The following is a 23,297-nucleotide window of genomic DNA, read 5'->3' as shown; positions in this document are numbered from 1 at the left end:
GCTTACAGCTATTAAACTGCAAAAAAAAAAGTTTGATGTTAACAAATTAAAATCAATCACACATAACTGATTCTGATTCAGTCTCAAGGGCTAGTCACTTCTGCAAGTTACAGACAGCCTGACTAATCATTTTATCAACAAACGAAACGTCTGTACCTTAACTATGTCAAAAACAAAATACAAATATTTAAAGGAAGTATAAGAGGGCCAAAAGGAAAAGGCCCAGCTTTCATCTCTGTGGGAAAAGCAACTTATGAAAGACTGTTGCCATCTATTCTACTGAAGGAAAATAGTATTAACTATACAATTAAGTGCTACAAAGTATTGTTGTGGATTCTGTCTGAAGAAGGAACACAACATTCCTTGGGTGCCTACTTTACAGAAAAGAGGGGCACTGAAAAATGAAAAAGCAAAGATTTTTATAGAAGTTTACATCTAGAAGGCAGGAAATCCTATGGATCTGATTTGCTGGCCAGTTGGGGAAGCCAGGCAGGTCCTTGTCCCTGTACCTGGGGTTATTTCTATTGTTAGGCAAAACAGACCTTTCAGGAGGGCAGCAATGATGGGAAGTCCATTGTTAAAAGAGATGGAATGTTGAGGTGATAGTTTCTTACCTTGTTACTCTGTTGTAATTCCCTTAAGGATGTCCTTGGGCTATATTGCTGAGGAGGCTTCTATTCATTGGTTTAAATGGGATTGCAGGGGATTTTGTCTGAGGTCAGGGAGGGTCAGTTTGGGTCTGATAGGATTAGACAAAGAGAGGAGCTGGGTTTCACCTTGTTCATTTGCAAAAGACAAGGGGTGGTGCAGTCTCTTGCAGTTGAAGGCACTCTCAGAATTTTCCAACACCACGGTTCAAAAGCATCTATTTTCCTTCACTCAGCCTTCCTTATGGTCCACCTCTCACAGCCATATGTTACTACAGGGAACACCATTGCTTTAACTATGCGGACCTTTGTTGTCAGTGTGATGTCTCTGCTCTTAACCATTTTATCAAGATTTGTCATTGCTCTCCTCCCAAGAATTAAACATCTTCTGATTTCCTGGCTGCAGTCAGCAACTGCAGTAATCTTTGTGACTAGAAATACAAAGTCTGTCGCTGCTTCTATGTTTTCTCCCTCTATTTGCCAGTTATCAATCAAGCTGGTTGCCATAATCTTGGTTTTTTTGAGGTTTAGCTGCAACCCAGCTTTTGGACTTTCTTCTTTCATCTTCATCATAAGGCTCCTCAGTTCCTCCTCACTTTCAGCCATCAAAGTGGTATCATCTGCATATCTGAGATTAACGTTTCTTCCAGTGATCTTAACCCCAGCCTTGGATTCATCCCACCCAGCACGTTGCATGCTGTGTTCTGCATACAAGTTGAATAGCTGGGGTGAGAGTATACAACCCTGCCGTACTCCTTTCCCAATCTTAAACCAGTCCGTTGTTCCGTGGTCTGTTCTTACCGTTGCCACTTGGTCGTTATACAGATTGCTCAGGAGACAGACAAGATGACTTGGTATCCCCATACCACTAAGAACTTGCCACAATTTTTATGGTCCACACAGTCAAAGGCTTTAGAATAGTCAATAAAACAGAAATAGATGTTTTTCTGAAACTCCCTGGCTTTTTCCATTATCCAGCAGATATTGGCAATTTGGTCCCTAGTTCCTCTGCCTTTTCTAAAGCCAGCTTGTACATCTGGCAGTTCTTGCTCCATGAATTGCTGAAGTCTACCTTGCAGGATCTTGAGCATTACCTTACTGGCATGTGAAATGAGTGCCACTGTTCGATAGTTTGAACATTCTTTAGTGTTTCCCTTTTTTGGTATGGAGATATGAGTTGATTTTTTCCAGTCTGATGGCCATTCTTGTGTTTTCCAAATTTGCTGGCATACGGCATGCATCATCTTGACAGCATCATCTTGCAAGATTTTAAACAGTTCAGCTGGGATACCGTCGTCTCCTGCTGCCTTGTTATTAGCAATGCTTAAGGCCCAATCAACCTCATTCTTCAGGATGTCTGGCTCTAGCTCACTGACCACACCATCAAAACTATCCCTGATATCATTATCCTTCCTATATAGGTCTTCTGTATATTCTTGCCACCTTTTCATGATCTCTTCTTCTGCTAGGTCTTTGCCATCTTTGCTTTTGATCATACCCATTTTTGCCTGGAATTTACCTCCAATGTTTCTAATTTTCTGGAAGAGGTCTCTTGTCCTTCCTATTCTATTGTCTTCTTCCACTTCTGTGCATTGCTTGTTTAAAAATAATTCCTTATCTCTTCTGGCTAACCTCTGGAATTTTGCATTTAATTGGGCATATCTCCCCCTATCACTGTTGCCTTTTGCTTTCCTTCTTTCTTGGGCCACTTCTAGTGGCTCAACAGACAGCTATTTTGCCTTCTGGTTTTTCTTTCTTTGGGATGTATTTTGTTGCCGCCTCCTGAACAATGTTGCGAACTTCTGTCCATAGTTCTTCCGGGACCCTATCTACTAAGTCCAGTCCCTTAAATCTATTCTTCACCTCCACTGCATATTCCTTAGGAATATTAGTGAGCTCATATCTAGCTGATCTGTGGGTCTTCCCTAATCTCTTTAGTCTGATCCTAAATTGTGCAATAAGTAGTTTGTGATCTGAACTACAGTCAGCTCCAGGTCTTGTTTTTGCTGACTGTATAGATGTCAGCCACCTTTGGCTGCAAAGGATATAGTTAATCTGATTTTGGTGTTGTTCATCTGATGTCCATGTATAAAGTCATCTCTTAGGTTGTTGGAAGAGAGTTTGTTATGCATAGAGTTGTCTTGGCAGAATTCTATCAGCCTATGTCCCTCTTCATTTTGTTCTCCCAGGCCATGCTTACCTGTAATTCCAGGTGTCATTTGACTAGCCACCTTAGCATTCCAGTCTCCTGTAATGAAAATAGCATCTCTTTTTGGCCTATTGTCCAGTAGGTGCTGCAGATCCTCACAGAACTGATCTACTTCAAAAGCTAGTTTGCAGCAAATTTCTTGACTGCTGGTTCCTTTGATATTGATAGTTGTTCCTAAAAGGCAGAAACTATCTACCGCTTCAATATCTTCAAGTCTGGTTGCTGAACTCTTGTCATTAGTTTGGTCTTCTTCATTCAAGTGGTCCCTGGTTAATGACCACTTGTTCAGTGACCATTCAAACTTGCGACAGCGCTGAATGATACTTACAACCAGTCCCCAGAGTTCTGGCTGTTGCAGTGTCCCTGTGATCACGCGGTCACCATTTGCAACCTTCTTTGCCAGGTTCTGACAAGCAAAGTCAATGGGGAAGCCAGCAGGAGGCTGCAATTAGCAGCCACCTGACATCCTTGCATAACAACCCACAGTGATTCACTTCAGGATGGCAACCAGAATTGCCATCACTAAGTAGTGCGGTCATGTGACATCGTACTTTATGACTGCATCACTTAGCAACAGCAATTCTAGTCCAGTTACATTGTTAACTGAGGACTACCTGTATTTAATCTTAATTCCATTCTTTTTTTACTGTCCTCCTTAACTTTCATTAGTAAAGCTTGTGGATCATTTGCATTTTCAGCTATCGGAGTAGTATCATATTTCTTCCTCCAATTTTAAAATCATACTCATCTTCTGATCCTGTCTCCCTCAATATATATACAGCATACAGGTTGAATAAATAATGAGAGAGTACATAGCCATGTTTCATTCTTTTACCGACCTGGAGCCAGTCTGTTTCATCATATTCTGTCTGAGCTGTGGCTTTCTGTCCTGTGTATACGTTTCCAGGCAGTTTCTTTTCACATTCATCCTTGACAACTTCTTGGATCTCATTCAACACTTCCTCTGGTTCTGTATCAATGAATTTCAAGACTTCAAATCGATCTCTGAGGTTCTCCTTGAAAACTGTAGGTATATGTTCAAGATCATATCATGGAAACTGGTTGATGTTGTTCTTCCACTTTAACTTGCCTTGGAACTTGCCCATGAGCAGTTTATGATCTCTTTAACAGTCAGCCCCTGACCACATCTTTGTTGTTATACCTGAGCTATTACACATTCCTTGTACAAATAATACAGTCAATCTGATATCTGAGTTCTCTATTTGGTGATGTCCATACATATAAGCATTGCTTTGGCTGTTGAAGACTGTGTTAGCAATGAAGAAATCACTCGACTGGCAGAAACCAATAATTCTCCTGCTTCATTACTGTTTCATAGGCCACACAGTCCAACCATGTTTTTCTACTTACTATTTCCAAATTTGAAGTTCTAGTCTCCAATCACAAACACCACATCCTGCTTGCATGCTTGGTCAATTTCAGATTGAACTTTACCATAACACTCCTCAACCTTCTCCTCTTCTGCATTAGACATTGGAGCACAAACTTGGATAACTGTCATATTTGTTAATATGTTTTCTACTACAGATTAAGGTTACTATGGTAACTAATCATTCTGGCTGGGTGAAGAGGTTGAATTTAATTGTCCCCCTTTCAGATGTTAATTTTTGCACCTGAGAAGAACTTCCCTGGACTTGTTTTAGTTTCAGTTTCCCTTCTGTGTAGGCATGTAGAGAGTTAAGCAGCTCTTACTGAGAGCCTGTAAGAATTCAGAAGCTTTTAAATATGTTTGCTTTCTGTAAATAAAATTATTTTTATAGAAATGCCTGGTGTGTGACTTTTCTGATCTCTCCTGGGCCAAAGGCTTTCCTAGCAATCTGCTAATAGGTTATGGGCCCAGTAAGCAGCCCAGTAAACCCAGTAAAACCCAGAGAGAATAGAGAGATCAGCTCCACACCTCATGCACAATTTAAAGGCAGGTAGCAAAGACCTGATAAGATTTGCTTTGGAGCCGCCTGGAGATTTTCCAGCAACTGCTGGTCTACAGGACAAAGCCAGCTGAGGTGACTTGCAAAAGAAGGAAAAAGCCATGGCTACCTCCCAGCCCTCAGCGATGCCTCTGGAGCACCTATCAGAGACCAACTATTTGAATTGGGCCCTGAAGATGGAGATGTATCTTCGCAGAGAGAATCTTTGGCTGCCAATTGGTGAGCAAACCCCCCAAAATCCCAGTGCTGAATGGCTGAGACAGGATGAGCGGGCTAGAGCCACCATTATCCTGGGAGTTGAGGACAATCAGCTAGTCCACGTGCGAGGTATGCAGTCTGCAAAGCAACTTTGGGATGCTTTGAGAGATTTGTATGTAAAGGCAACAGCAGGGAGTAAAGTTACCCTGACAAAAAAGCTGTACAAAGCCTACCTTGCAGAAGGAGATAGCCTTCCTGAGCACCTGCATTATATTCAGCAGCTGGTTGTTGAGTTGCAGGAGAGAGGAATGGAACTTACACCTCTCACAAAATCCTATATCCTCCTGTCCTCGCTGAATGGAATGTAGGACATGGTGATTTGTACCCTGGAGGCTATGCCTGAAGCAGACCTCACCCCATCGTATGTGACACAGCTCTTACTCGCTGAATGGGAGAAGAGAGAGGAAAGATCCCCCCCCCCATCTCTTCTGGAAAGCTGCAGTACCAGAAACAAGGGAAAAGAAGGGAAAGGAAGCTGAGGCCACAGCACTAGCCAGCCAGCGATGCTTCACTTGTGGTTCAGCTGGACATTTGCAGAAAGACTGTGCCTTGAGACCCAAGACTAGAAAGACAGAGAAGAAGAACACAAGGGCAACACAGAAGAAGGCTCTTCAGACAACCCAAATTGCAGAGGTTGCTGAGAAGGGTAATTCTGATGTATGGGTGTTAGATTCTGGGGCCAATTGTCATTTATGTAATTGTAAAAGCTCTTTTGTGTCACTGTCTAAAACTGAAAGACAAAGTGTATCTTTGGCTGATGGGTCTGTGACCAAAATTATGGGACAAGGTGACTTGTATTTATCCTGCTTGGGAGAAACTGTAAAAGGTGTGTTGTATGTGCCAAATTTACAATCAAACCTTTTATCTGTGGCACAATTGGCTGCAACAGGGTATATCATAATTTAAGAAAAATGGTTGTGAGATATGTAAACATGGAAAATTGTGTGCTACTGGTATGTTAAAAGACTCCTTGTACATTGTGCAAAATGCAAGGAAGCCAAGCTGCAAGGCTGCAGTTGGCAACACTCCATATCATGACCAATGTGTACACCTGATGCACAGGAGATTTGGTCGTGCTAATTTCAAGTATATAGCACAAATGCCACAGCTGTGTGCTGACCTAAAGATAAAACCCTGTGACAAATACTTAGACTGTGTGGTTTGCGAAGAATGCAAAACACTAAAAGCTCCTGTGAGTAAGCACAGTGACAGAGTTACAACTAGACCTTTGGAAATTGTACACTCTGACATTATTGGTCCTTTTGCTCCAAGTCTTGGACAAGCAAGGTATGCAATGACCATCATTGATGATTTCTCAACATACACATTTATCTACATCTTAAAACACAAAGATGAGGCATTTGAGAAATTTAAAGGTTTTGTGACATGGGCAAATGGAAAATTCCCGAGGCCTGTATCTGCACTCCAACGTGATAGAGGAGGAGAGTACCTTTCTCACAAATTCCAAAGATTCCTAGCCGAAAAGGGGATAGAACAAATTCTTTCTAACCCTTACACCCCTCAGCAAAATGGTGTTGCTGAAAGAAAGGGCAGAACCTTGCAAAATGCAATGGAATGCATGCTTAAAGATTCACATTTATCTTTTAAGTATTGGGGAGAGGCAATATCTATTGTCTGTTATGTACAAAACAGATTGTATAACTCTATGATTCAGGACACTCCATTCCATTTGTTTTATGGTGTGAAACCAAAGGTAAACCATCTTAGAGTGTTTGGTAGCACTGCTTGGGTTCATATTCCAAAACAACAGAGAAGGAAAGGAGGCCCCACAACAAAGAAAGTCATCTTTGTTGGCTATGAACAAAGGCAGAGGAGCTACAGGTTCATAGTGGGAGAGAAATTAATAATTAGCAAAAGCAGTTCTTTTGCTGAACAAAACTGGGGGAGATTAAACTCTAGCTCTCCAGTTGATCTGACCACAAGAGAACAGCAAGGACTTGCTGATGGTGATCTTTTGCCTGATGAGGACATTAAACCAGAAAGGCAAACTGAAGATCTGTCTGATGAGACAGATGCTTCTCAGGAAAGTGATAGGAGTCAAAATTTAAGCCCTGTATTACCTCGCAGGTCTCAGAGAAGTAATAAAGGCTTTCCTCCATCACGTTTTCAGGCTGAAACAGTAAAGGCTTTTCACATATTCACAGAACCTGAATCTTTAGAACAAGTGAATGCTTTACCACCTGAGATTGCACAAAATTGGCATTCTGCCATGCAACAGGAGTTAGCATCCTTGAAAGAAAATAAAACATGCAAACTGGTAAATCTACCTCCCAATGAACGCTGTCTAGGTTGCAGGTGGGTTTTCAAACTGAAAAGGGATGCTGATGGCAAAATCCAAAAATATAAAGCAAAGTTAGTTGCAAAAGGGTTCACTCAAAGGAAAGATTTAGACTTTGACAAGACTTTTGCACCAGTTACTAAAGTTGAATCAATTAGATTACTGTTAAAAATTGCTGCACTCAAAGGAATGTCAGTTTACCACTATGACATTCAAACTGCATTTCTCTATGGTGATTTAGACCACAAATTATACATGCAGCAACCCCCTGGCTATGAAAAAGGGGAGAATCTAGTCTGTGAACTGCAGAAGTCAGTCTATGGGTTAAAACAAGCTGCTAGATCCTGGAACCAAAAATTAGATGAAAAACTGCAGAATTTTGGTTTTGAAAAAGGAAAAGCAGATCCATGTGTATATATGAAGAAAGACAAACAAGGCTGTATGTATCTGTGCATTTATGTTGATGATTTGCTGCTGTTCACATCAACAGAAAAACAAAGGCTTGATTTTGAAGCCTGCATGAAAAGCCATTTCACATTAAAAAGCCTTGGAACTGTAACAAATAACCTAGGTTTGGAAATACACAGGAAGAAGGATGGTAGTTTTCTGTTAAACCAAAGGGGAGATAATGTTAAAATAATGTGAATGGAAAGACATACAGAGTTGTCAAAGAAAATTGGTTTGGATCTTATTCTGTAGTATAAAAAAGGGAGTGTTAGTATGTTTTCTACTACAGATTAAGGTTACTATGGCAACTAATCATTTTGGCCGGGTGAAGAGGTTGAATTTAATTGTCCCCTTTTCGGATGTTAATTTTTGCACCTGAGGAGAAGAACTTCCCTGGACTTGTTTTAGTTTCAGTTTCCCTTCTTTGTAGGCATGTAGAGAGTTAAGCAGCTCTCACTGAGAGCCTGTAAGAATGCAGAAGCTTTTAAATATGTTTGCTTTCTGTAAATAAAATTATTTTTATAGAAATGCCTGGTGTGTGACTTTTCTGATCACTCCTGGGCCAAAGGCTTTCCTAGCAATCTGCTAATAATATTAAAGACTGTCCACAAAGTCTAACTGATATTATTCAGTCATTGACTGCATTATATTCAACTACTGTCTTCTCTATATCCTTCCTGACTCTGAAAGGAATGCCACTCATTTTCTGATTTTCATGGCCTGTGTAGTAAACAGCATTATATTCTGACCAAAGTCAGTTTCAATTGGCTGATGCCTAAGAGATTAATGTGCAGTTGATTCCTTTCATCTTTCACAGTGGTATGCTTTCTCATGTTTATGATTCTTATGTTCCATGTACCCACTGCAATTTTGTCTTTACAGCTTTGGATTTTCTTTTCCTGCATGGCAACATCAGCAACTAGACACCCCAAAGGCTTCAATACAACCATATCATAAATATCATTAGTACTCCAAAAGATTCTCAGCTCTTCCTCAGTAGCATGTTGAATGCCATCTGATTTGAGGGGCTCATCACCTGGAATATCATCACTTTTTATTATCTAGCCATGTAATTTTCTTGGTAAAATACAGAAGTGGTTTACCATTGCCTTCTCCTGCATAGTATGAAATGATGCCTTTGTCATTGTCGCTAAAGTGATAATCTGCCTCCATCATCTCCATACATCACTGTTGCCTAAGGTACCTTCTTGCTTTAGCTGGGCAGCTGGGATGATCTTCACACCTTGGGTGACCTTGCTCTTGGCACAAACTCCTGCATTCTTCTCTCACCCCTCCCAGGAACACCTCCCCTTGCCCCACCACAATGAGGCATCTTAGCAGATGTATGTTCTAGATACTTAATATGAATATTAAATAAATAATACTAAGTGTTATTAATTACTAAATTATAGTGTTACTAAACCTACTAGAGTTGCTGAGAATACCTGTCTAGAGTAGCTGGGAGTTGGGCAACATATACATTTAATACTTATTATTACTCAAGCATTATAAGCCTGCTTCAAGTGCCACAAGCTATCTTGATCTATTCCTTTGTCACTTTTTTCTGTGTAAGCCTTTTTCATCACCAAAACATTTTTTCTCCTCTGTTACAGCTATCAATCAGAAACACTACCATTAATGTTTTCCAAACCTCTAAATATATCCTATTCTAGTGCCCTTCAGAGTTCTGGACTACAGTTTCTATAAGTATTAGTTGGCTATATTGGCTAGAAAATACGCAAGCTATAAAATAATACATTCCAAGCATACCAGGTTGGGAAAGACTGTTTTATATAAAAGCAAGGAAAATCATTTAAAGAAAACGGTATTTGACCTTTCCCTTCTAAGCTATTAATTTAAAAGTACATCTGCTTGCATAACTAGTTGCAGCCTTTTAAATGACAACATAAAAAACCTGAACAGTTCTGATTCTGTCAAATGAGAAAATATATTTGCTTCAACTGTCTATATAGCTAAAAAATAAATGTATTCCTTTAATGGGAAGAGCTTATTAAAGATGCTTGTACATATTTTTATTGTAAACCGCCCAGAGTGCCTTCTGGAAGATGGGCAGTGATAAATTTGATAAATAAATAAATATTTGATGACTACTAGGTATTTCATATGGTCTACAGACCTTAATGCAGATTGCAGGAAAATAATAAAAGCTGGAAGATGTGCAGAACTTTGAATATTTGTAGCAGTCCAAGGAGTCAAAGCTGTTACTCTGCAGTGAATGGCAGCTGCTTTAACAACCAATATATTTAAGGTTGTGTGTCCATTAATATTCAATCTGAAGACAAGTAAATTTTGCAAGATAAGAAAAACACAATGAATCAAAATTCTGCTTACAAATAAACTAAACAAAGAACAATGCTGTCTCTTCCTGTGCCCCAAATCATTAGCAGTTTATGGAGTTTAAAAACGTTGTAATCCAGTATTACTAAATTCACAATTGTATATAAAGTATAATACCCAATGTCATTCCATTGGATAAGGATGCTCCACCAGCAGAAAATATTATTAAACCTAACCTAACTCTAAGCATCCTCCAAATGTTTCAAAGCGTTCAAGTTTCCTTCAAAGCAAATTTGGGACACAAAATGATAGTCTCATATTATGAGTGGAAATCTGCTCATGTAAACTCGGAAACTTACCAATACAGTACTGTATATATTTTTAAAACCCACTGAGTTCAGTAGGCCTGAGAGCTAAAACAAATCACAAAATTCACAAAAAAAGAGCAGCAGCTAAAACATAGTTGTCTTACCAAAGTCAAAGCTAGCCTCTCAAATACAAAAAAATATCTCAACGGCTCTCTTTCAGATGAGAAACATCTTTAGGAATGCTCAGATTCAGACATTCTGTGAGGTCACAAAACAATTCTGAGTGTAAATCAGAAGCTGGTCATATAAATACATGAAACCTATGTTAGAGTTTAAGCTGGTTATTTTGCACCTGTATGCAGCATGAACATACCATAGGTCAGTATTAGCATTCCAGTTTCCTAATACGTTTCTGCAAATTTCTGTAGCATAAAGTTCATGCCTGATCAATGGCCATACGAATGGTAGAAGCAAAAATATGGGAAGTGCAGAAAATGAGTAAAAAAAAAAAAGTAAACAAAAGAAATTAAAGCACAGGATAACAGGAAATACAGCAAAATCTAATTTACACTAAAACCATTCACTGTATCTCCTCATATTTTCTACCCATGCCAACTATTCTTACTTCCACCATATCCATATGATGCATACATTGCCTTCTGTTCTTTAAACAGGTCCTGCAGGCTGAAAAGGTTTTGAAAAGGACAGCTCTAGAGTAGCTCCCACTGAAATCAGAAAACCACCAAAAAAGTATTTTAAGTAAAGTAAAAAAAGTAGTTAAGGTACCACTGCAGAATTTTTATGTGCCCTGGTTTTAAGATCATAAAAACAATCATACCTATGTATTATGGATTTTTTCCCTTGTAACAGCTTAAGAGTATTATTGTTGTTGTTGTTGCGGTTGTTAGTCCTTTTGAGTCATTGTTGACTCCTGGTGACTGCCTGGACTAGTCTCTGTAATTTTCCTGGCAAGGTTTTTTGGAAGTGGTTAGCCATTGTCTCCTTCCTAGGACGGTGAGGGTGTGACTGGCCAAAGTCACCCAGCTGGCTTTGTGCCTAAGGTGGGACTAGAACTCACTGTGTCCCGGTTTCGAGCCTGGTGCTTTAACCGCTATACCAACTTGGCTGCCAATTACATGGATTCAGCAGTTTAAACATTTAATAAACAATAAGTAAGTTGCACAGGAATTCTAATTATTCTACCACAGCAGCTTTTTCTAAGTATAACTCAGTTTTCATTCCAATCAAAACAAAAATTAGACTAACAAATACACTATCAAGATGTTTCTATTCCTCCAAGTATCTCATTTATAAAGAGACAGTCATAACCTATTAGAGAAAATGACAGGTAGTTAGTTGCCCTTACCCCCTCATCTTTCAGCAAAACAGTATCCTTTAAGTAGATCAAAATCAGAATTATGTTCGTCTGTAACAAAATACAGACAATTCTGTAAATAGTAAAACCGGAAGTGCACCAATAGTCTGTAGAAAAAAGTCAAATTCTGCTGAAATAGGTGAATGGACAACCATAACACATTATGCAGTTTTTGGAGAATACTAAATGTTATTGCCTTCATTTTTTTTCCCTTAAAATTAATATAAGGAAACTACAAGTTATTATCTAATTTTTGAAAACAATTCCAGGGAAAATATTCACTAATCTTTGACTTTGGTTTAATATATTTAAATCATATGTGCAAAGCAATACTATGGTAGTCAGGAGGAAGAGACCCATGATGAATAATCTGCCACTTCCTAACAGGAGGATAAATAAATACTGTATGCTACTTTCTCAGCCTTTTAAAAGCATATGTTGGGGAGGGAAAGGAGCTTTTGAATCTATTAGAGGGTATTTCCTTATACACCCTGTTTTATTTCCATTTCCACTTAAGCAGTGGTGGAACCATCACTATAAGACAAGTTTTCTGTGCTTTCCAAAAGGAAACAGCCTTCTCCTGCCTGGAGAAGGAGAACCACAACAGCCAATAGCACTTCAGTATGATTCCCAAGAGTTCAGGTTGAAAATGTGTTTATATGCATTCTTCTAAACAAATGTTTTCATTCAATATTTATACCTATTGGGCTTAAAATTAGCATGGGTTTTTTAAAAGATGAGCTAAATATAATATAAATATATATTAAATAAATATGAATATAATCAAATAAATTAAGATCATGTTTTATCTTGGTCTTAGAATCAGAGCTAGAAGTCATCTAGTTCAACTCCCTGCAGGACCTACTACAACATCTCTGATATGTTGAACAGTATGGAGCCCAGGGCAGAGCCATGTGGGACTCCACTCAGAACTTTCCTCCAAGCTGAAGTGGAGCCATTAACAAGCATTCTGGGTGTGGTCTTTCAGCCAACTGTGTCACCTAGTCTATATTGTACCATTTTATTAAGGAGGATATCACAAGCAACTTGAAAGCTTTGCCAAGATCCAGATTCACTATGTCTAAATGTTCCCCTGATCTATTAAGCTATTGACTCTATCAAAGGTGATAAAGTTAGCCTGGCACAATCTGTTTGTGATAAATCCACGCTGGCTCCTGTTAATTGTTGTATGCCTATCCAAGTGCTTACAGGCATGCTGTTTGATAATCTGTTCAAGGACCCTGCCCAGTACAAATGTCAACCTGGCAGCTTTGCTGTTTCCCAGGTCCTCTTTCTTTGCCTTCTTGAAAGTAGGGACATTTTCTCTCTCAGCTCTGGAGACTAGAATTCATTCAAATTAGCTCTCTTTCCCTCTCCTTGTCTGTCCTAAGCTGCAGTTCCACCCTTCCTCTGAAGGTATAATGATGATTGGCTAGAGCTCCATTTCCCTTCTGAAAGATAACGATGCAAAATAAGAATTAATAAGTTTTGCCTTCTCAACATTATCAATTACCAATTCACCATTTTCCCTCACAATGCAGCTACAACTTATTTGATTTTCCTTCTGATTCTAACATATTCAAAGAACCTTTTTATTCGTTGCTTTTGGTATCCCCTGCAAGTCTCAGTTCATTCTGACCTTCAGCCTTTCTGATACCATTCCTATAGTTTTTAGAGTTTTTTGTCTTCTTCTTGAATTATGTGACCCTCTGTTCATATCCCTTTTTCTCTTCAGCATTTTTGATACTTCTATAGATCTCTCCTATGCGTTCAATATCTCTTTTCAAAGGATTTCCTATCCTTCCTGGACACTTTTCTCCTTCAGGATTTCAAACCATTGGATCCAACCTACCTTCTCTTGAAGTTTATCAAAATCCAGTCTTCTGAAATGCAGTATGTAGATCTGACTCATCTCAGGTTTTCCTTCACAAATATCACAGATTCAAAGGTAATAACAACTTTTTCTCCAAGATGCTAATCATTTCTTCAACCAATTACCTCCCTTTGGTGAGGATCAGGTCCAGGATAAGCAGACCCCCTTATTCTTTCTTTCATCTTCTCAGAAATAAAGTTGTTAGCAAAAGAGAACAAGAACTGTTGTGCCTCTACCTCTTGGCAGAATTAGATTCCCAGTAGATGTTGGGATAATTGAAATATCCCATTATCATTATTGCATGCTTATTTGGAGAACCACAAATTTAAAATTATAATGCCCCATAGCTTCACAGTTGTAAAGAAGCAAAGGGAAACATGATTTTCAGCTCCTAGATTCTGCAATCCCAAAGCCTCAAGCTATTAGATAAGGACTTAAAAGAATACATCTTCTAAAGACACAAAAAAGTAGTAGTTATTATCAGATACTGAAAGCAATAATTGCAAGCAAGATTGCTGTCCTTAGGGCAAGGGATTCAGTGTAAGGGGGAAGTGAAGGAGTTATTGTTATTGATCAGAAAAGGAATAAGAACAAGAAGCATCAAAGCTTACATTAGACAAACTGATTACCCTGCTTTCTTTACCTATATTTTTATGAACACCCTTGATTTTATCTCCCAGCTTTCATTTTACATACAGTATATCCTACTATTATCATATAATCCACCATATAATCAGCTATCACTCTTTTAGTCTATCTAATCATGCCACTTGTTTTATCAATAATAATAATATGACTGTACATTTAAAGGGGGGGCAGTTTGGTGTAGTGGTTAAGGCATCAGGCTAGAGACCCTGAGTTCTAGTTCTGCCTTAGGCACAAAACCAGCTGGGTGACTTCAGGCCAGTCACTCTCTCTCAGCTCTAGGACAGAGGAAATGGCAAACTACTTCCAAAAAACCTTGCCAAGAAAAATGCAAGGACTCGTCCAGACAGTCAACAGGAGTCAAAAACTGACTTGAAGGCACAAAAAACAAACAAAACGATTTAAAGCACTGCTCAACTTGCATTTTACCTTTGCCTCCAAGCTCCTCAAATGTACCACTTCGCCTTGTTTCCATAACACTCCTTTTGACACTCCCCATTTGTGTCCTCAAAATTTGATTTCTGCTTCTATGGTCCAATGAAGCTGCTCTTATCCAAATGACTGATTATTACATCATTGTCAAAAATACAAATTTCTCAATATTGTTTTCAGCACTGCTGCTTTCAGTACAGCTGACACATTCAACTGCTTGTTATAATGTTGTCCTTCTGTCTAATTATTTAATATTGGGGCAGGTGGGGAGGCTTCTGCTTTTCCCCTGCCCACTGAAGTTTCTTAAGGATGCATTCTGCATCCTGTATATTCTCTCATATCCATGAATGAATTTGTCATCTTAGATAGCTTACTTCAGTGCCTAGACATTTATTACCTCTAGCTCCAATTACAGAACATTCCTCTTCCATTCATCCCCACATTTTCATTTAAATATTTGACTGCCATTAAATCCAAGACCAGACTTGCCTTTCTTTAAACTCTCCTGGCTTCTGATATACTGTATCAACCAAATCACAGCCATTTACTCAATGAACAGGAGCAATGCCCAAGTTGTATCTTTGCATAATACAGTATTCAACTGCAGTTTCCCATTTTCAGCTATGACTAACATTCTACTTTCTCATTTTCCACTGACCCAATCAAAATTCTACCGACAAATCACCTCCCTCACTGGGCAGATCACATTAAGCTCCTCACTGGGCATTACCCCTACCTACAAAGTCTTCTGTAAGCTTGCTTTCATCATACCACCCTCAACTCCCAATTTATACCTATCATAACCTTTGCTCTTTCAGTTCTATGTTCAAATAGCTAAATGGATCCTGCTTCTTTAAATGACCCAGACCTTCATGCCAAATACTCTTTCCTGTTCAACCCCCTCCTCCAAACCTATTATTTTTGTAAAGCCTCCAACAAAATCTCATTCCAGAACAAACCTAATCTGAACATTATTCACATACTTGTTTCTATCCTCCCCTGCTTTCTTCTGCTTTCTGACGTAAATTGAACTGCATATTAGAAGGTATCTTGAAAAAATTGTTATTACAGTATCTGATATTTCTGTCAATCGCCTGTTTCACAATCTCTCCCCTTGACGGTTGAACAAGAAACCTACTTTCAGAAATGTCTCTGAAGACTGACCATTTCAATTTCGGTAATACCACAATAGCCTGCTTTTAATAAGGGAAGACCGTGTAAAATAAAAATAAAAAACTGTCATGATTCAGGCCGGCTATAAAGATAACCCCAGCCTTCTCCCCTCACCGAGCCGTCATACCAGGGAAAACTGCAAGCTCCGTAACTACGCAGCACGATGATAAAACGAACCGTAATGCCGGCGATGCACTAGCCTCTCTCTTTTTTTCTAGCTTCTTCCTCTTCCCAAATGCCCTTGAAATCCCAACCAGCCTCCCGAGCCGCTTTCTTCCTACTTCCCCCATGTTACTTACCAGGCGGCGCGTGAGAGGAAAGGCCGTTGGAACCCCACCGGACTAGCGCGCGGCATTCGCCTCAGCAAAAACGGCTTCGAGACCCGCCCGCCGTTCAGTTTGAATTGGAACAACCAAGTGCCTCTTCTAATCGTGATTGGCTAAGCAGTACCGGCGTAGCGAGGGTAGACGTGACGTCACCACCTACGCCTTGTCTTATTAAGGAAACATTCTCGTTCCACTTACTCACTCTGAAACGGGACGCCTGTGGCGCCTTCTTTTTCACGGGCACACTTGCCCATACTTCAGGACACCTTTCCCCTCCCGCTATTTCATCAGTACAGTAACTTTATAGACGGTGTTCCTTTGAGAACAGTTTTACCCAGGATCCGTTTTTTGCCCCTTTCCTATTAAAGGAAAAGAGGGCTAGTATTAGATGAAACAACAGGGAATTTATAAACGTTTGGAAGACATCTCATTATTTTTATTATTTGCATACTAGCTAGAACATTTAAAAAAAAGGATTGAAAAAAAAACTTTGTCGTGACTCTGATCCCTATAATAACCTGAATATATAAATAAAAGAAAACTATTGAAAGAAAAACAACACAGCAACATATTTCTGGCACATATTTTAAAAACCACAGTGGGGGTTATACTTTATTAGAATAAATCAAAAGGTAATAAAATAGCAAGCAAGGTTTTTATAGAACTCTACCAGTCTGCCTGATAAATAAAACCTGGTGGGCAGAAGGAAAAACAAAAACTGGCTTCATGTGTAAGTTACAGCAATACAGGTTGCATTCCCAGTTAGAAGCAACCAAGTAGGATGTGAAAAAACATTGCCTGTAGAACGCTCCTAATTATCTACTTGCCAATCAGCCAGCCATGCTCTCTTTGGTGATACTCCCTCTGTTCCACCTGTGTGATTTTTCCACTTTTCCAAGGTCACTCAGCTACTCCTCATACTCCTTTCTCAATGGCTTGTTTCGAAATACCTGCCTCTTAGCCCCCTCCTCAATAATTACTTATACATCTGCAAACTTCAAGGTTTTCTGTGTAGTAATACCTGTCTCTTGTTTTATTTATTTATTTTATTAAATTTAGAGGCTGCCTGATTCCAGACAGATTGAATGATAAGATAAAAATAATAGTGCTCATGCCTGGACATTAGGGAGGGAGGGAGGGAGGGATTATGTGCCATCAAGTTGGTGTTGACTCTTATCAACCATGTAAATAGATTTTCTGCATGATGATCTGTCCATAACCTGGATTTTCAGATCTTCCAATGGTGCACCCATCACCACTGTAACTGAGTCCATCCACCTTGGTCATCTTCTTCTCTGTCCTTCTGCCTTTCCCAGCATTACAGACTTCTCCAGAGTGTTAAGTCTTTGTATAATGTGTCCAAAGTAGGATAATTTGAGCCTGGTCATTTGTACCTCAAGTGAGAACTCTGGGTTGATTTGTTCAATGAACCATTTGTTTGTTCCTTTGGCTATTCATAGTATTCTCAGTAGTCTTCTTCAACACCAAAGTTCAAAAGTATCAATAGTCTTTCTATTCTGTTTCTGCAAAGTCCAGCTTTCACTTCTATAGAGTGTCGCAGGGAATACCATTGCTTGTGCAATTCTGATCTTGAAAATTAGGAATAATGGAAACAAAATGGGAAAAATGTGTGACTCATTAAAATTTAGGCTTCATTTCTTTCCAAGCATCTGTCCTGTAAACACCAGTCCTTTTTTTGAATCTTACAAACAACTGCCAGCTAGATTATTTAAAGCTGCCTTGTTTGAAATGTTCTGTCTTGGTTTCTTTTCTTCTTTCTTAAGTTTCAAATATATGTTTATAAGGTGAAGTAGTTAGGGCGAGAATCTCAAGCAGAGCTCTGCATCTGATTTTTATCCTATTTATCTCGAATAGCTCCCACAGCTCTGTCAGTAGGAGCTCTTAATCTGGCTGTCAGGCTGTTGTTCCTGTACATCTAAATATGTCAGTTGATCCCCAACAATCAGTCCCTAGCCTTTTAGCCTTATAAAGTTCTAGCCTCAGATAGTGCTGCTTAGACCTGTGGAAAGTTAAGCACAACAGACAATAAACCAGTTGCTGAATTAGATAGCATCAGGTACAGAAGAAATGCCTCCAGAACTGATTGAAGGTGAAGGAGAAAAGGTAATTAAAGTGCAGGACATTCTATGTAAAAAAAAGTATGGAACTTTTTTGAAACCCAGCGTTCATTTGTCATTTCTCTTCATAGATAGATAGATAGATAGATAGATAGATAGATAGATAGATAGATAGCTCTATTTTTCTTTATAAGATCTTGTTTTGCTTGCACAATGGGATAATGCCATGATTTGAATTGGCACATTCTCTTGCATTTTTAATTTTGGTCTAGGTACATGCACCAATCTTTTCCAACCTCTGGGCCACACAGTCTTGTTCAAATTTAAGACCTGATTGCTCACTCCTCTGCTTTTTCTCCTTCCCATCTGTGCAGGGACATCAAGCCAACTTTGAGTCAGTCACTTTCTTTCAGCTATAGACTAGGAAATTGGAAAACATCTGTTTAATCCTGCAGTGGATTGATTCAGGCTGATTATATAACTGTATCTGTATCTCTGTCTCTATATCTGTACATGTATCTCACATATACACAAAGAAATATGTGTCACAGAGAAACACAAAAAGTTAAATTAAATGTATATTTACAAGGTTAAAGCATTAAAGGTAGAAGGCTTTCACCGTCAGCTTTTAAATAGACCAAACAACCTTAGGGCTGTTTAAGGGCTGAGCGAAAGCCTTGTACTTCAGATGACTGGAAACTCAGTGGAAATGGGAAAAAAAATAAAGTAAATGGAAGAAGAGGAAGCTCAAAAAGAAAAACAGTAATTCAAAATGAAACAATTTCCTGTTGGATTTTGAACCAGCAACCTTTCATTTACCAGAAAATTTGGAGAATGACACAGTGGCCAACAGATTGATAGAGGTCAACCACCCAGAGTCCCCCTTTTGGTGGTAATAGAAATTTGAAAAAATAAATAAAATCTACATTCCAATAACAAAAAAAAAAGGAGATTTAACTGAGTGTGCAGACTATAGTCTTAATTTCACATGCTAGCAAAATAAAGCTTAGCAAAATAATGCTTAGGATCATTCAATGCAGATTAGACCTCTACATGGAAAAAGAGATGTGAGATGTTCAAGCTGGCTTTAGAAAAGGCCAAGGAGCATGAGACTTTATTGCTGATGCACACTGGATATTGACAAAGCCAAAGAATACCATATCAATGTGTTTCATTTATTATAGAGAGGCCTTTGATTGTGTCAATCATGTCAAGCTCAGAAAAACGGGAATCCCAGATCATCTCATTCTCTTCATGAGAAACTTATATACAGGTCAGGAAGCCACGGTACAGACAGAACATAGAAAAACTGGCTCCAGGTTGGCAAAGGAGTGCAACAAGGTTATATACTCTCACCTTCTTTATTTAACCTATATGCTGAATATATATTAAAGGAAGCTGAACTGGAAGAAGCAAGTGTGGTTTTAACATTGGAAACATCAATAACCTGCACTATACTGATGACACCACCCTGATAGCTGAAAATGCAAAGGATGTGCAAGCTCCAGTAATAACAGTCAAAGAGCACAGTGAAGAAATGGGACTAAAACTAAATATAAAGAAGACCAAACTAATGTCAAGAGATAGAACAAACAGCCTTAGAATTGACAGGGAAGATTTTTTTTTAATTGTATGGCATAGCAGTTTGGTGTTCATCCTGCTGTTTTTCTTGCTGGGAAATCCTTGTGAGGTCCAGCAGCCAGGTGTGTAGACTATTTAGCCGTGACAAGTCACGTTGCCCAGGGTGCACCACTGGGCAACGTGACTTGTTATGGTTAAATAGTCTACATTGCACCGAGTTGGGCTGAGAGAAAGTGACTGGCCCAAGGTCACCCAGCTAGCTTTCATGCCTAAGGCAGGACTAGAACTCACAGACTCCTGGTTTTTAGCCCAGACCCTTAACCACTAGCCCAAACTGGCTCTCTAGGGAAGTTATCAAAGTGGTGGATAGCTTCAGGCTTCTAGGATCAACCACCAACTTTAAAGAAACAAGCAGTCAAGAAATATGCTGCAGACTAGAGCTTGGCAGAGCAAGCATGAAGGCCCTGGAAAACATATTCAAATGTCATGATGTGTTTATAGCTGCAAGGATCAGAATTATGCAAGTCATAGTATTCCCTGGAGTCACTATAGAAGCAAAAGTTGGACTTTGAAGAAGCAGGATAGGAAGACTATTGATTTTGAACTTTGGTGTTGGAGAGGACTCCTGAGAATATCATGGACAGCCAAGAATACAAATGGTTCATTGAACAAATCAACCCAGAGTTCTTACTTGAGGCACAAATGGCCAGGTTCAAATTATCCTACTTTGGACATGTTATGTGAAGATCCAGCTCTCTGGAGAAGACTCTAATGCTGGGAAAGGTAGAAGGAAATAGTAGAGGAGGATGACTAGCAGCAAGGTGGATGGACTCAGTTATAGTGGCAATGAGTGCACTGTTGGAAGACCTGCAAGACCAGGTTAGGCACAGAGGACTGTGGAGAAAATCTTTAAGAGTTGACAACGACTTGATGGTACATAATCAATCACTTTAAATTGTATTTTGCACCACACTTTAAAATTGGCAGTTTCCTCCTTCACCACCCAGCGTTCCTACCTTTGTAAGTACAACTTCATATAGCCATTGGTGATTCGGCAATTTTTTTAATATATGAGAGCTCCTTCTAAGCTTATTCCTTCCAGATTAGAGTGCTTTAGGGTTGCTGAGGCATTGGTTTTCCACAATCAACTGAAAGCAAAATTAAAACAGCAAATTCACCTAGCACTTGACATTATTATCCAGCAATACCCTTCCCATTGACCAAGGTTCTTCTATAAGGCTCATTCACAAGTAAGTCCCATTCAGCAAAGGTCACTTCCAGGGTTAATTAAAATTTTCTACTTGCCATCAACCAGTGATGAACAGCCTTTTAATTGCCCCTTGAATAGACTCTGTTAATTGTTTTATTGTCTGTTTCTGTTCCTTCAGGGAAGGAATGTAATTACTGGTTTCTTCCATTTTCCCCATTTTTATATAGGAAGGCAAAGCTATTTCTGTATATACAAATGTTAAGGATAAATATGAAAAGAAACCAATAATTTCCTTGCCCTGTGGGAAAGGAAACGGATCTTAAGCGACATGAGAAGACAACAGGAGGAACAAAAGAGCATGAGTGACAGAGGAATAAAGAAACCTAAATTTAAAGCACACTTATAAAACTTTTTAAATAGAAGGCCCCCAGTAGCACTATGAAGCATTGTTGTTGCCAATGATTAAAGTTTGTGTTGCCATATTGCACTATTTTTATGTCACTCCACTCACATATTCATGATAATAAGGATGCAGGTTCCTTTTCTAGCAAAGAGTAGTTCTGACAGCCTATTACAATTTCCCACTGCTCACGGTAATGAACTAATCACAGTCCTACTTCTCAGTAATGCTAACATCTGTAAAACTGCCTGCTTTAATTTACTTTTTGTTCTACCCATCTGTTTTCATTCATTTCTTAATGCAATGAAATTGCTAAACATTCAGAGTAGTTCTAACTACAATGAACAGCACCTTCTTGCTTTGAAAGCTCCCACCACATGTAGAGTGCAAAATTATTTTGAATTGCACATTTAGCATTCAGACCAGATATGCTCACAGATATAAGGATGGCATTATGGTGACAATTGCTGTTTCTGAAAGACTGGTAGAATGAGCATTTTGTCAGTAGTAAAAATCTCTCTCTCGTATCATGATTATTCTTGCATTATGTTATATTATGTTTTTCGGGGCTATGTTTTCCGATCTGGCTGTAAAAACCAGAATAATCACTAGAAGGCAAGAAAGAGCTAGATATTTCTATATCCCTCTGCTACTATCTAGTACTTGTCTGGACTTTACAGCCTAGATCTTTTAACCTAGTATTTTATGGATTGTAAAAAAAACTTAAAGTTGTGACAGATATGTCAATGAAAACATTGATCAAGGGTGAATCCTTGAGAAAGAATCAGAAATAAAAGTGCCAATACAAAATCCTTTTCTATAAATCAACAAGCAGAATATTATACATAGTTTGAGTTACTGCATCTCATAAAAAATACTGTAGAGCTGGAAAAGCAGAAAAGAGCAATGAAAATGATACAGAGCTGGAAAAGCTTTTCTGTGTGAAAGATTATAAGATTTGGGGGTTGGCTTTTTTAGGTTAGAAAAAAGAAGTGAGGGTATGAAACTAGTTTAAATTATGCATGGTGGATAATTAGAGTGAAACAATAGTGATTCCTAGAAAGAAAATGGACAATAAAAATATAAAAAATATAAAGTTTTTTTTCAGATCAGTCACGCTGAGAACATGAAATATTAGGCTCAAATACTGTGAGCAAACCTTTTGATAATGGCCTCACTGCTCTAAAAATATTGTGCTTGTCTGAAGTCTTCTAGTCCAACCTGACAACAACAACAAAAATTATTTATTAATTATTTTTGCCAGGGTGCAGTACAAATGAAAGCCAAGAGTTACCAAATTCCATGCAATAAAATTAGTTTGCAAGGTCACAACCAGACCAATAAAATAGATATTTACAACTATAACTAATCAAACATAACAACTATGCATATTTAAGAGTCATCTTATGACATTGAAGGGTGCATATACATCCATAATTTATGTAAAATAAATACTAAGCTGGAAAACGACAAATTTAAGGGGGGTCTGATGGAAGAACCAGACCCCAGAGTAACCCACTAGTCAAAGAAAAATAGGTTTAAAGGCCATCAGGCTGTCACAGGCACAAAGGGGAAGAGGGAGCAGATCCTAGAGTCACAGAGACAGACCTTTGAAAGTCCAGTCCCTGAAGACTAGAATGCAGAACACAAAGAAGACCCTGCCTGGAAGAAGGTAAGGTGTGAAAAGGGTTGGAGGAAGAAATAAGAGCAGATAGATGCTGGAGGAGAGAGTGTGACTGCAGGGCATAAGCACCAGTAGTTTAAAGTGGGCTCTGACTCAACTAAGGAG

At 38.9% G+C, this 23,297-nt stretch overlaps 1 protein-coding gene across 2 annotated transcripts in view; it reads right to left on the bottom strand.

Moving 5' to 3' along the window:
• Positions 1-16,296, bottom strand: part of RACGAP1 (Rac GTPase activating protein 1) — a 44,288-nt gene extending 27,992 nt beyond the window's left edge. Inside the window, exon 1 of one of the 2 annotated variants that reach the window (XM_063296565.1) lies at positions 16,213-16,296. The gene's annotated coding sequence lies outside the window, so the exon portion shown is untranslated. Of the gene's footprint in view, positions 1-9,946; positions 10,004-16,212 lie in introns of those variants that run through there. The other variant, XM_063296566.1, reaches the window with a different exon arrangement.
• Between the last annotated feature and the right edge of the window lie 7,001 nt (positions 16,297-23,297).

This window comes from Candoia aspera, chromosome 2 (assembly GCF_035149785.1).
Source record: "Candoia aspera isolate rCanAsp1 chromosome 2, rCanAsp1.hap2, whole genome shotgun sequence".
Lineage (NCBI taxonomy): Eukaryota > Metazoa > Chordata > Lepidosauria > Squamata > Boidae > Candoia > Candoia aspera.
Note: the sequence above shows the minus strand (reverse complement) of the source record. Positions and strands in the feature narration are given on the sequence as shown.